This window comes from Stomoxys calcitrans, chromosome 1 (genome assembly GCF_963082655.1).
Source record: "Stomoxys calcitrans chromosome 1, idStoCalc2.1, whole genome shotgun sequence".
In the NCBI taxonomy this organism is placed as follows: domain Eukaryota; kingdom Metazoa; phylum Arthropoda; class Insecta; order Diptera; family Muscidae; genus Stomoxys; species Stomoxys calcitrans.
The window spans coordinates 192,411,013-192,424,486 of NC_081552.1; the positions used below are offsets into that span (position 1 = coordinate 192,411,013).

Below are 13,474 nucleotides of genomic sequence, written 5' to 3' on the forward strand. Positions count from 1 at the left end.
AGCCTTCGGGGGTCTGATTGATGACGTCGTGCACTTACTGACTGTGTGCCCATACTATTCGGACCTCTGGGTCTTAGGTGCTATGGGTATATCCTGTGGAGAGGAGGTGTGGGATTTGAGCAGGGCCTTGTTGGACTCTGGGACGTTTGCGAGGTTGGCCACCTTTGCGGGGGCGGTTTTTGATAGGACAAGAATGTTAGGTCGGCGGTGATTGGCCTTTGGTGTGGTCGTCCGATGGTTTGGCTCTTTTGTTCGTCCGTTTTTGCCCCTAGTGGGAAATGTCTGTTCTTGTCCGTCCATTTTTGTTCATATAAGGTTCTCGTGCGTGTTTATGGGTATTTTTGTCCGTTTTAGATCCGTATTGGGTTTAAGTCCGCTCTGTTGGCGACCATGTTTTGATTTTGGGAGTGATGGGGGGCTTTGGAGGGGTCGGAGAAATGGCTTTGGCTGTTTTTTCTTTATGTCCATGTTGAGTATTTTTGTTCGTTTTAGATCCGTATTGGGTTTATGCCCGCTTTGTTGGCGACCATGTTTTGATCTTGAGGGTGATGGGGGGCTTTGGCGGGGTCGGGGAACTGGTTTTGGCTGTTTTCCTTTCAGGTGACCAGTCTGGAACCGTTTGGGGTTCAACAGGTAGTAGTTTCGGCTACGAGGTACCACGGGAGTCGATCCCAGCCCGACTATGGTAAGGCCCAAGTGGGGAGTAACGTGGTGGCTGTGGTTTGGACCCAAATCGCAGGTAGAGCGCAAGCTCGATGTGGAGTTGCATTGCAACTGGGTGCCGTGATATTTTCAGGTGTTACAAGGGCAGTGAGTAGATTAGTACCGCCCAGGTCCTAAGGTGTTGGGTATCATAATAATAAGATGAGAACTAAAAACATTTGACCATAACAAATAGCAGTAATTTATCAAGATTACTCTATATTACCCCAATTAGCATTGCAAAAGCATATCCTCAAAAAAAAAGTCCTGGCAATAGTCCCAGCCAAGGAAAGAAAAAGCTTTTCTAAAACAAAAGAAAATATTTTACGTTAAGATTTATGACATTGGCTCAAATCAAATGTCAGTTTGGTATGTCAAAGGGCAGATAAATTATAAATCGTTTTGATACAACACCCCGAATATTTGATCATTTCTATATTTTCCACGCTCTGTCACTCCCCCCCCCCCCCCCCCCCCCAGTTTGCCATTTCATATTCTGCGACACACACTTGACGCTAACAGACAATGTTCATATGTAATCTGTTTTTGGGGCGATGGTTTTGGGAAAACTAAGACTAACAGGTCATTTTTCATTTTGCAATTCGCAAACGGGGAGAGTAAATGAACTCAATTTGAAACCCTTATGGTGGTAGTATATTGCTGGACATTATGTCACTTTAAGTGTTATTTTGGAACTAGCTGCTATTATTTTAGTTTGCAGTGCATGAGATGATAGAATGAGGGTAGATGGGAAATTGAGGTTAAAGCCTGTAGGTAAAAGAATGAAGGTTAGTCCAAATCTGACGAACGTATATATGGGAACGACATCTAAAACTGAACTGATTTCTAGCAAGCTTCTTAGATATTGTGGTGGTCATCGGGGAAATTGCTGTACAAAATTTTAGCAAGATTGGTCAATGAATGCGCTTGCAGTAACCATAGAAGTGAAAATCAGGCGTTATATATATATGGCAACTATATATAAATCTGAACCGGTACTGCCAGTAATGTTGAGAGTCATAAGGAAATCCCTCCTGCCAAATTTCGAGTGATTCGGTTAATAAATGACCATTTTTTTTGCATTATTACTGCAAATCGGGCGAACATATGTATGGGAGCTTTATCTAAATCTGAACCGATTTTTTCCAATTTCAATAGGCTTCGACTCTAGGCCCAAAAATATGCTCCCTTACCCCAATAGTACGACCCAAAAATAAAAGTTGGTTGATCGCGACAATATGCAACTCAAATGAAAGGATTTCAGGAGTACAGTACGAATTTCATATTGAAAACTGGGTCCCAGTAAAAGGGGGCCGCCCCGAACCCCAAACCCCTTTCAAATAGGCATATTAGACGATAATGACAATATAAGACTCGAATGAAAGGTAATCAGGAGTAGATTACGAATATGGTCTCTAAGGAGGAATAGGCTACATAATATGTTGATATTGAGTGGAGGCGGACTTTCCCCCTTACCCCAAAACACCACCCTAAATCAAGGTTGACCAATGGGGACAATATGGGTATCAAATGAAAGCTATTGGAGAGTAGAATACGAATATTGTATTAAAAGTTAGGTCTAAGGAAGTCGGAGGCCACTCCACCCCAAAATATTCCCAAACAGACATATTAGACGTACATATCAAAATGGGACTCAAATGAAAGATATTCGGGAGAAGATTAGGGTTAAAAATTATGTCTAAGTATTTGCGGATAGCTCCAAACCCAAAAAACCCCCCAAATTGGAATTTTACGCGATCATAGCTATATGATACTGATAGGTATTTGGGAGAAGATTACGAATATGACATTAAACTTTGTGTCCAAAAGACTAGGTGGTGCTTTACCTCCTAAAGTTGTCTCCAATAGGTAATTTGACCCGTTAAAACAATGGCCGATCAACTGATAGATATTTTTGAGTGGAATGCGTCATTCAAATTTGTGCTCAAATAGCAGATGGGGTGGGGCGCACAACACTATAGACGGCCTCCATCAAGCGACTGTATATACCAATCATGACAATGTGGGGTATAGGTAGTATAGGTATAAGCTTGTGAACTGCGAATCTGATATCTTTTGTATCCTCATATATCTAGCAGAGCATCTCACCCCAAAACAGTTGATCAATCATAATGACCTAGCAGGACACTGTGTGATTTAATTAATTTGGGGACATAAATAAATATAGGCCGCCATACCCCAAAGTTATTGACGTTCAGTGCGATAGAAGGAGTTGCAAACCTTAACGTCAAGGTGGCCGCCATTTCTACCCCATCCATTAGGGACCTTCTTTTCCTAGACAAGTCCAAACGACGTGCGGCTCGATAACACTTTTTATTCAAAAGTTTTTCTTGGTTTAATTGCTATAGGTCGGCAATTTAGTTCTTTACCACAGAGAATTGTTTAATATGGCAATTTGATTTGATTTAAAAAAAAGACTAAAAGATGACTATGTAATAGGTAGTCATATAGTCATTTATAGACAACTACTGCATGATGATCAATGTGATAGGTGTAAAGCCACTCCAAGCGCGTAGCACTAATATTTCAATCAGCGCCATCTATTGGCTGTTTTTCAATTGGTGCTAATTTTGAGAAGCCAACATGAACAGAGAGAGGGCAGAGTTGCCAAAATTGATCATACAGCATTTATCTTTATTATGGCAACTTATATGTCCTTTGAATAAAGCAAAATAAACCGGTAACCTAAAAAACCACATTTGGTATCAAAATCTGGGGTTGGATGCAACGACCAATCACTACAATATGGGTATCAAATTAAAGTTGTTTGACAGTAGAAAACGAATCTGATATCCAATTGTGGGATTAAGTGTTTCGTGGGTCACCCCACCCCTAAAACAGACCCCTAAAAGCTGACAAATTTACCGACCATGGCAATATGGATCTTTGGGAGTAGAGCACGAAATTGACTTCCACTTTTGGGACCAAGTCTCTGGGGGTCGATCACATTCCCAACAGAACTTTTACTGACCATTGCAGTGTGGGGTTTAAATGAGAGGTATTTTAGAGTAGAAAAAACCACACGAAAATTGGAATACATTTTCAACTGAAATTCAGCAGAAATTTCCAAATTTAGAGTACTCCTTTCCAGCATAGCATTATCGGGCGCCGCGGAGCGTGCCGGGTTCAGCTAGTCTAATATATAACAAGTAAAAGGGTGGTAAGATCGACCGGGCTGAATCCTGGGAACCCACCACCATGGATTCTGCTAAAATATGGGAGCTATATCATGTACTTGACCGATTTGAACCATACTAAGCACAGTTGTTGGAAGTCATAACACCATATACAAAATTACATCCAAATCGGATTCGACAGACGGACGGACGTACATGGCTAGCTCGAATCAGAATTTCGAGACGATCAAGAATATATATCCTTATGGGGTCCTAGATCAATATTTAGAGGTGTTACAAACGGAATGACTAGATTAGTTTACCCCCATCCTATGGTGGTGGGTATAAAAATCAATTTGTGTTTCTTTTTGTGTTTATATAGACCCAAAATCGGCTGAACAGATTTTCTTGAAATTTTCACAGATGGTGCATAATGATCCCGTGGTGAAAATAGGGTACTAACTTTTTTGATATCTGAAGGGGGGGAGAACCCTCCCCCTTACCCTAAATTTCAGAAAGGCCAGATTTCGGAGATGGATAGTGAAATTTAAGCGAAACCTATAGTAAGCTAAACACAAAAATTTGGTATCCAAATTTCGGAGGCATCAGAGGGGCAGCCGCACCCTCAAAACCTACCAAATATATACATGGACCAATCACGACAATAGGGGACTCAAATGAAAGATATTTAAAATCAAAAGATGTATCTGATATCCAAAATATCGGCCCAAGTGTTTGGGGGACCACACCACCCCTCAAAACACCCCCAAATCGGACATTTGTAGCGACCCTGGCAATATGGGACTAAATTGAAATGTTTTTGAGAGTAGAATACGAGTCTGATAACCAAATGTGGGACCAAGTTTCTGGCGGTCCACCCCTTCCCCAAAACACCTCCCAAACAGGACTCATTCACCGACATGGCAGTATGGGGCTTAAATAAAAGTTGTTTGAGTGTAGAAGACGAATCTGATATTCGAATGTGGGACCAAGTATTTGGGGGGCCGCTCCTCCCCGAAAACATTCCCCAAAGAGGAAAAATTTATGACCTTAGCAATATGGGGCTCAAATGAAAGATATTTGAGAGTAAAGCATGGATTTGACATAAATATTCGGGAAAAAGTGTCTATGGGACCACCCCACCCCCATAACTGACCATTGCAATATGGGGCTCAAATAAGAGGAATTTTAGAGTGGCCCCCAAAACACCCCTCAAACCGGTCATATTTACCGACTATGGAAATATGGGGCTCAAATGAAAGGTATCTGACATCAAAATTCCGGATCGACAGCCTATGGCACGTCCAACCCCCATAACACCTCCCAAATAGGATGTATTTGCTCACCATTACAATTTGTATCTTAAAGAGAGTGCAACTCGATATTGATAGTTTTTATCTGACTTTTGCAGCAAGGGGTTAAAATGAGAGGTATTTGAGACTAGAAAAATACTTTTACATCCAATTTTGAGGCAAATGGCAATATGGGGTTCAAATAAATGATATTTGAGTGTAGGCCACGTTTTTGATATATTGGGTTGCCCAAAAAGTAATTGCGGATTTTTTAAAAGAAAGTAAATGCATTTTATATAAAACTTTGAATTAACTTTAATCAAATATACTTTTTTTACACTTTTTTTTCTAAAGCAAGCTAAAAGTAACGGCTGATAACTGACAGAAGAAAGAATGTAATTACAGAGTCACAAGCTGTGAAAAAATTTGTCAACGCCGACTATATGAAAAATCCGCAATTACTTTTTGGCAACCCAATATTTTCAGGGCTAAGAGTTTGGGGGGAGGCCACCGTTGCGCAGAGGCTAGCATGTCCGCCTATGACGCCGAACGCCTGGGTTCGAATCCTGGCCATCAGAAAAAATTTTCAGCGGTGGCTTTCCCCTCCTAATGCTGGCAACATTTTTGAGGTAATATGCCATATAGAACTTCTCTCCAAAGAGGTGTCGCACTGCGTCAGGGAGGCCCCTTATCGTTGAACTTAAACTTTAATCGGACTGCACTCATTGATAGGTGAGAGTTTGCCCCTGTTTCTTAGTGGAATGTTCATGGGCAAAATTAGCAATTTACAAGAGTTTGGAGGACCTCACTCACCAAAATACTCCTAAACCGACCATGTCTATGTGGGGCTCAAACGAAAGATATTGGAGAGTAGAGCAAGGAATTCATACTCACTTTCGGTAGTCCACACTGGCGGTCCACACCACCCATTAAACCCAACAACCACTACCATGGCGGCCTTTCTACGCCCAAAATCCTTATGGAAATATCGCACTAAAATAAAGTCTTTCAAGAATGGAGTACATCTATCATCCAAATATAAATTACCCTAAACGAATTCATAGACCGATAAAGGTAATATGGGATTATTGTACTGTTAGTGAAGCGATATACATACATATACTGTTGTCGTAGCATGGTATTTCACTAAAAGCTCTTTAATTGTCAAAAATAAATATTCAAAGGATAATTTTGTTCCATATGTTGTAGAAGAAGGCCCGGCGGAGCGGAACCTGTCCAGCTGGTATTCTATAAAATCAATATTTTCGCATGGCTGAAAACTGAATCGATTTCCAAAACTTTCAACCTCTCCCTCGCATATTATTTTCACAACTACATGCGTTCACACACACATCGTCCAGAACAATATTTGTCCTGTCATACTGAAAAGAAAAAACCTATGCAATTTGTTGTCATTCGTTTTCGTTTAGTTTATTTAGCCAGTTTGCTTACTTCCTCTACCACCCAGATGGCCAAAGAACCTTTTTGGCCATGGCATCCAGCAACGCATATGTATCTCGGCTATTTTGGTATCTTCTACTTATGTCACATGATAAATGACCTTTTCTTATATTTCATTTTATGAGTTATGACTTGTTCTTTTTCTTCCACTTCGACTTGTACACAACAAGGAAAACAACGGAAAAAAATCTTCATCAACTTTTTGCCAACAAAATCTTTGGTTAAAGTCCTTGGGCCGCCAATTTTGTGTGCCAAGGCGACAATGTCACCAATTCATTTCAAATACCCTTGAGGTTCAATTTTAGTATCATTGCAAGGGATTTGCTCCGACTGCCGTAGCTGTTGTAGCCGGAAACCGGAAATTATATTTAGCTTTTAATATAAAGTGAAAGATGTTGTTGCCGGAAGAGTGGCACAAGGACGAAGGGCTAAAAGACTTTGCACGCGCCTTTTTCAACACTCTTAACCAACCATCAGCCTTATGACCTTATGCCGCAAACGCCAGCACCACCACCTTGACACCACTGCTTTAGCAGGCGTTTTTGGACTGGTTCTCCTAATGAATGACTTGAGCGTATATCTGTGACACTAGGAAGTGCTAGTGAGTGTCCTTTGCAGTCGGATCATTGGCAGTGTTCATTCATTCTTTGAGGTGATTATGCTAATTTAACCCTTTTTAATATTCATAGTCTTACGGTTGAGTTTGTTTTTATTTTGGCATCGTTGTCTCATTTGTTTGTCATTTGTCTTGTCTCCCCTGGTAGATGTTGTAGCCTCTTAAACAATTCGACAACGGCTTTCTTAGATGTCTTTACGGTATTACATTGCCGCTGCAGCTAATTTCTTTTGGCAGGAAAATGCTAAAGATTAATCCGCCTGGAGTGTGCCCTTATTTGCATTTCTTAAATATTCATAAATTTAATGAGAAAATAGATTAAATTTTATGACAATATAATATTGTCAATGGCATTTTCCTAGACGCATTGCGTATACGAGAAATGTGTTAACGGAAAAATTTTCAAAATAAAACTAAACAAAATTTTGGAAAAATATTGAAAGCGGCAGATCAGCACAGAAAGATTCAAGGCATTGGAATTTATATAAAGGCTTTTCCAACAAGAGGTGTTGTGTTGCATCACCCGGCTTTTCGGTGGATGTAATTTTTGAAAGGAAAAAGTCAGGCGGGGTCGGCGATATAATACCCTACACCTCCGAGAATACGTACTGCTCTCAATACATGGAACATATGATGAAATCTGGATCCCCCCATGGATTTTCGCCATTCTACCGATCGTTTAGCTGTTCCACAATGTTGCGTGGGCGAAGAATGCGCATGGAACAGCGAAACGGTCGGTAGGACGGCGAAAATCCTATGGGGGAATCCGGATCGTGAGAAGACGAGGCTATTACTGAAAGGAAGCAAGAAGGAGGTCAGTATAGTTATTGGCATCATAACGGGACACATAGGACTACGAGCTCACTTATGTAAAATCGGTGCGGCAAGTGAGAGCATGTGTAGGGCATGCGGGGAGATGATGAGACGTTGGAGCATTTCCTTTGTCATTGCCCGGCTTTCCAGATACCGGCACTTAGGTGGAGACACAATACCAGACATGAACCAACTAAGGGGAGTGGTATTGAAAACAATTAAGGATTTTGTAAGGAGCACAGAATTCCTTATTAAAAATTCTCGTTTTAGAGGTTACTTTATAGTTTTTAGAGCGCACAACGAGACGATTACTGGCTTAGGTGTATGTCCATACTGGCATGGGGCGGTTTAATATCTGCACCCTCTATTCAACCTAACCTAACCTATGTTGAAATCTATTCAGACTTTAATTTTGCATACCTATTTTGAAGTATTGTAAGATTTCCTAACGATAGCACCTAAGTTGTGGCTACTACGGCCTTAAAGGGCCATATCGGATGAAAGATATATGTCGGAGCTATATCTAAATCTGGACCTACTTTGATGAAATTTTGCTCACACCATTGGACGTCAAATAAAACATCTCGTGCTAAATTTTGTTAAGATCGGACGAAAATTGTGGCCACTACAGACTTAAAATGCCATATCGGATGAAAGATATTGGGTTGCCCAAAAAGTAATTGCGGATTTTTTAAAAAAAAGTAAATGCATTTTTAATAAAACTTAGAATGAACTTTAATCAAATATACTTTTTTTACACTTTTTTCTAAAGCAAGCTAAAAGTAACAGCTGATAACTGACAGAAAAAAGAATGCAATCACAGAGTCACAAGCTGTGAAAAAATTTGTCAACGCCGACTATATGAAAAGTCCGCAATTACTTTTTGGGAAACCCAATATATATGGGAGCTGTATTTAAATCTGATACGATTTAATTGAACTTTTGCAGACGTACTGGAACGTCAAAAAACCACCGCGTGCTACATCATGTTACGATCAGAACAAAAGTGGCATCTGCAGCCTTAAAGGCCATATCGGCTGAAAGATATATACGGGAGCCATATCTAAATCTTAATCGATTTTAATGATATTTTGTACACATATAAGGACGTCAAATAAAACACCTCGTGCTTAATTTTGTTAAGATCGGAACAAAATTGTAGCCCATAGGGCCATAAAATAATATATCGCATGAAAGATATATATGGGAGCTACATCCAAACCTGGCCCGATTTTGACGAAATTTTGGAGACATATGAGAACGTTATGCTAAATTTTGCAAAGATCGTATTAAAATTGTGGCTGTGGAGCTATATCTCAATCTGAACCGATTTGTCAAAATTAATTAGCGTACGTCCTTGCGCCAAAGAAGTGCCATGTGCAAAATTTTGTGACAATCGGACAATGCAGGAACACATAGACAGACGAACGGACAGATGGACATAGCTTAGTCGAATCGGGAATAGAGCTAGCAAACTATCGATATTCGCAACATTCAATATTCTTCAAAAAAATATCGATAACTGTCGATACTATCGTTAATTTCAGTAACTTGAAAGCAAAAAAGCATACATTTCAGTCTCAAGTTCCTAATAAGTTCCAAAATAAAACAAGAAAAGAAAAAGAGTTCGAAGGAATATAGACAAGTTGTCCGACGAGCCGTCAAGCAAGCGTCCTAGGTAAAGTTATAAGTAGGCCGTCTTCCTGAAGGAACTCAGAGGTAAATCAGACTTAACCAGACACAAGATCATACATACTGTTGGGACGCCGTGATTTCTGCGGCAACTGCTATCACCAGAAAGTTAACCTAATGAACTATATAATATCGGCCCAAAAGAGGATCAATGAGTTGGCTTGCAAAGAGTGTCCAAAACCCTTGGCCTCAAGGAAAGACTTCGGTTAAATGCAAGCCACACGAGTCCGCAATGATATGTTAATGCCTCTTGCAATTACAGTTTAACCAACACATGATGAGCCACCATCAGGACGCCTCCAAGCAAAAGCCGTCAAACTTGAAAGCTCACATGCAGGAACATGGTACTTGGATTACTTTTGTGAAATATGCAGAGAGTTGTTCATATGAGTTTTCATGCCAGCGAAAGGCCATTCTAGTGCTAGGTTAGAAAAGCGAAATTGTAAAACATTCCTTCAGGGGACTAAATAAATTCCCCTTTATGTACCCACCACCTTAGGATAGGGGTATGCTAATCTTGTCGGACTGTTTGTAACATCTCGAAATATTGATCTGCGATTACATAAAGTTTATATATTCTGCATCGTCTCGATATTCTGAGGCGATTTAGCCATGTCCATCTGTCTGTCCGCCTGCCGAAAGCACCTTGAAATTTTGCACAGATACTTATTACTGATGTAGATCGATGGAGAGTGCAAATGGGCCAAATCGGTTCAGACTTGGATATAGCTCCCATATAAACCGATCTCCCGATTTGATTTATTGACCCCTGGAATCGACAAAATTTTTTCCGATTTGGCTGAAGTTTTGTGTTAAAGCTTCCAACAACTGTGCCAAGTATGGACCGAATCGGTGCATAACCTGGTATAGCTCCCATATAAACCGATCTCCCGATTTGACTTCTTGAACCTTTACAAGTCGCAATTCTTGCCCGATTTGCCTTAAAATTTGCACATAGTGTTTTGATAAGACTTGCAAGAACTTTGCCAAATATGGTTAAAATCGGTCTATAACCATATATAGCTCTCATACAAACCGGTCTCTCGGTCATCCTTGTTCAGTTCCTAGAACCTTTAATTTTGTATGCTATGGGGAGGAGACTTGTTCCTCTGTTGTTGGCACATTCCGTCTTGTCTCGTTTCTTGTGTACGAGGCTGATGCATACGCCATATCAGTGTGTCTCCTCCTGTCTTAAATAGTTGAAAGGGTAACCCGTCGGCTCCTGCTGCCTTGTTGTTGAGTCATATCACGGCTACTTGGACCTCATTCTGACTAAGTAGTAAACATTCTAGACAATCATCAGGGATTGGTTCTGCGTTATCCTCTTCGCGAAATATTTAGTACCTGCGTACTTGCCCACCACTGCTATAGAAGCACGTGTGTATACCGCTGCAACGGAGAGCAAAGATAGGTAAGGTGAGGTAAAGTTTAAGTGGCAGTCTGCCATCAGACTCACTTAAACGTTTTCGTCCATTGTGATACCACAGGAACAGAAGTAGGAAGATGCCTTTAAGTTCCTACCATTGAACCATCCAGATCGCTTTAAAAAGCCCAACAACTTGCAAATGTTCACATTCGCTAAATCATACAGGTTCTCAAAGACATGAGAATCTAAAGTGTAACTCCAGCCAGTGCGGGATACTCACACAAAAGGTGTTCTATAGTCTCTTCTTCTTCTTCGATGTCCTTACAGCATCTGCAAAAGTCGTTACTGGCAATTTTCAACTTTGCCGATTAGACAGTGACCTGTTATGACGGACACAATGACTGAGATGTGTCTTCTAGCCAGTGACAGCAAAGCGGTAGACCACATAGTTTTGGAATTGTCATAGCCCCCTCTTTGTGACCATCTATCATTCGTTGTCCTTCGGACCTGGTCCTGAAAACTTGGCTTATATGTCGCTAGAGGCATACCCACAGATTCCAGTATCCCTGGAATTTGTAGGGTATTTCCTAGTTTCGCAAGCTCGTCCGCTTTACAATTCCCTGGGATATCTCTGTGCCCCGGCACCCAGAACAGATAAAATGTTCAGCCATCTCGTTGAGAGATCTGCGACATTTGAGGGCGGGTTTTGTGTTCAGAAATACGTTCTTCAGAGATTTAAGGGCTGCCTGGCTGTCTAAGAAGATATTTATGCCAATCGTCGTTATGACGATATATCTTAGACATTCCACCAATTGCTTAATTGTAAGGATCTCCTCTTGACACACACTGGAGTATTCGGGTAATCTTTTCGATATGACCCGTTCTAGATCTTTAGCCCACCTGGTCGTCTAGTTTGGAACCATCCGTATAGAAGTCTATGTAACTTCTATTAACAGGGATTTCCTAGTTCCAATCGGTTCTATCAGGAAAAGTGGTACAGTACCTTTTATCAAAAAGTGGCTCAGGTAGGGTGTAATCCACACTGCCTGCAACATCGGATATTGTATCAGGGATAACACAGTGTCCATAGCCGCCACATGGCCAAACAGAAAGCTTCCTAAGCCTCACGGTGGTGGTCGCAGCCTTTTGTCTGGTCACAATGTCCAAAGGCATTAGATGTAGCATTAAATTCAGTGCATCAGATGGTGTTCTTCTCCGTGCGGAAGTGATGCTTTGGATCCGATTGATTATTTAACTGTTGTTGGACTTTGAAGCGCCGTCCACCAGACCACAACACAATATAGCATTTTAGGTCTGACAACTGCAGTATATACCCAATGCATGACGTGTGATCTAAACCCCCAACTTTTGCCTATGACTCTCTTGCAGATGTATAGGGCAAGAGTTGCATTCCTTGCCCTTTCCAAAATGTTGGATTTGAAGTTTAATTTCCTGTCTAGCAAAACACACAGGTATTTTGCGCTTTTTGTAAATGGAACATTCTCTCCTCCCAAGGAGACTGGTGCCACTGTAGGCCACTTGTATCTCCTGCTGAAGAGAACTACTTCTGTCTAGCTCGTATTTATACCTAGACCACCTTCGGTAGCCCACTTCGCTCTTGCACGTAGAGCTTCCTGATGTGCAACTCTTAAAGTGTGGGAAACTTTCCCCTAACCTCAATTGCCACGTCGTCAGCATACGCGACCACTTTTACACCTTCTTTTTCCAGAGACAATTATATATTGTTAATGGCTATATTCCAAAGTAGAGGAGACAGTACACCTCCTTGAGGTATTTCTCTGCTGATACATCTTTATAGATCCACAGATACCAAGCCTGTCGTAATGCACCTTTCAGTAAGTAAGTTATTAATAAACTGTCTTACGGTAGAGTTAATGCCTACAAACTCCAACTCCTTCCTGATTGACGTCGGTTTTACATTATTGAAAGCACCTTCAGTGTCAAGAAATGCTACCATTGTATATTCCTTGAAAGCGAGAGAACCCTCTATGTAGCCGACTAGGTCGTGAAGGGCTGTTTCAGAGGACTTGCCTTTACTATATGCATGCTGCTGCCACGAGAGGCAATCTCCTGGGATCTTTGCCCTAAGACATGTTTCTATCAACCTCCCAAGAGTCCTCAGAATAAAGGATGACAAACTAATAGGACGAAAATCTTTGGCATTCGTGTGGTAAGGTTTGCCTGTTTCGGAATGACATTCGTGTCCCTCCATCCCACAGGTATATATTGCATTCTGAAGCCAGGGAACCAGTCTATCAGCTACAGCATGCAATTCAACCGGTAATACATAATCAGGGCCTGCCGACTTAAAGGAATCGAAATTTGTTATCGCCCAAAGGATTTTCGGTTCAGACACAATTTCCCTAATAACCTC

At 41.0% G+C, this 13,474-nt stretch overlaps 1 long non-coding RNA gene across 1 annotated transcript; it reads right to left on the reverse strand.

Annotated features, from left to right (window-relative positions):
* Positions 1-6,251: 6,251 nt before the first annotated feature.
* On the reverse strand, positions 6,252-6,744 carry LOC131994186 (uncharacterized). The gene is made up of 2 exons (XR_009396517.1): positions 6,584-6,744; positions 6,252-6,513 (listed from the first exon to the last, which is right to left on the reverse strand). It is a non-coding gene; the product is annotated as an uncharacterized LOC131994186 (long non-coding RNA).
* Between the last annotated feature and the right edge of the window lie 6,730 nt (positions 6,745-13,474).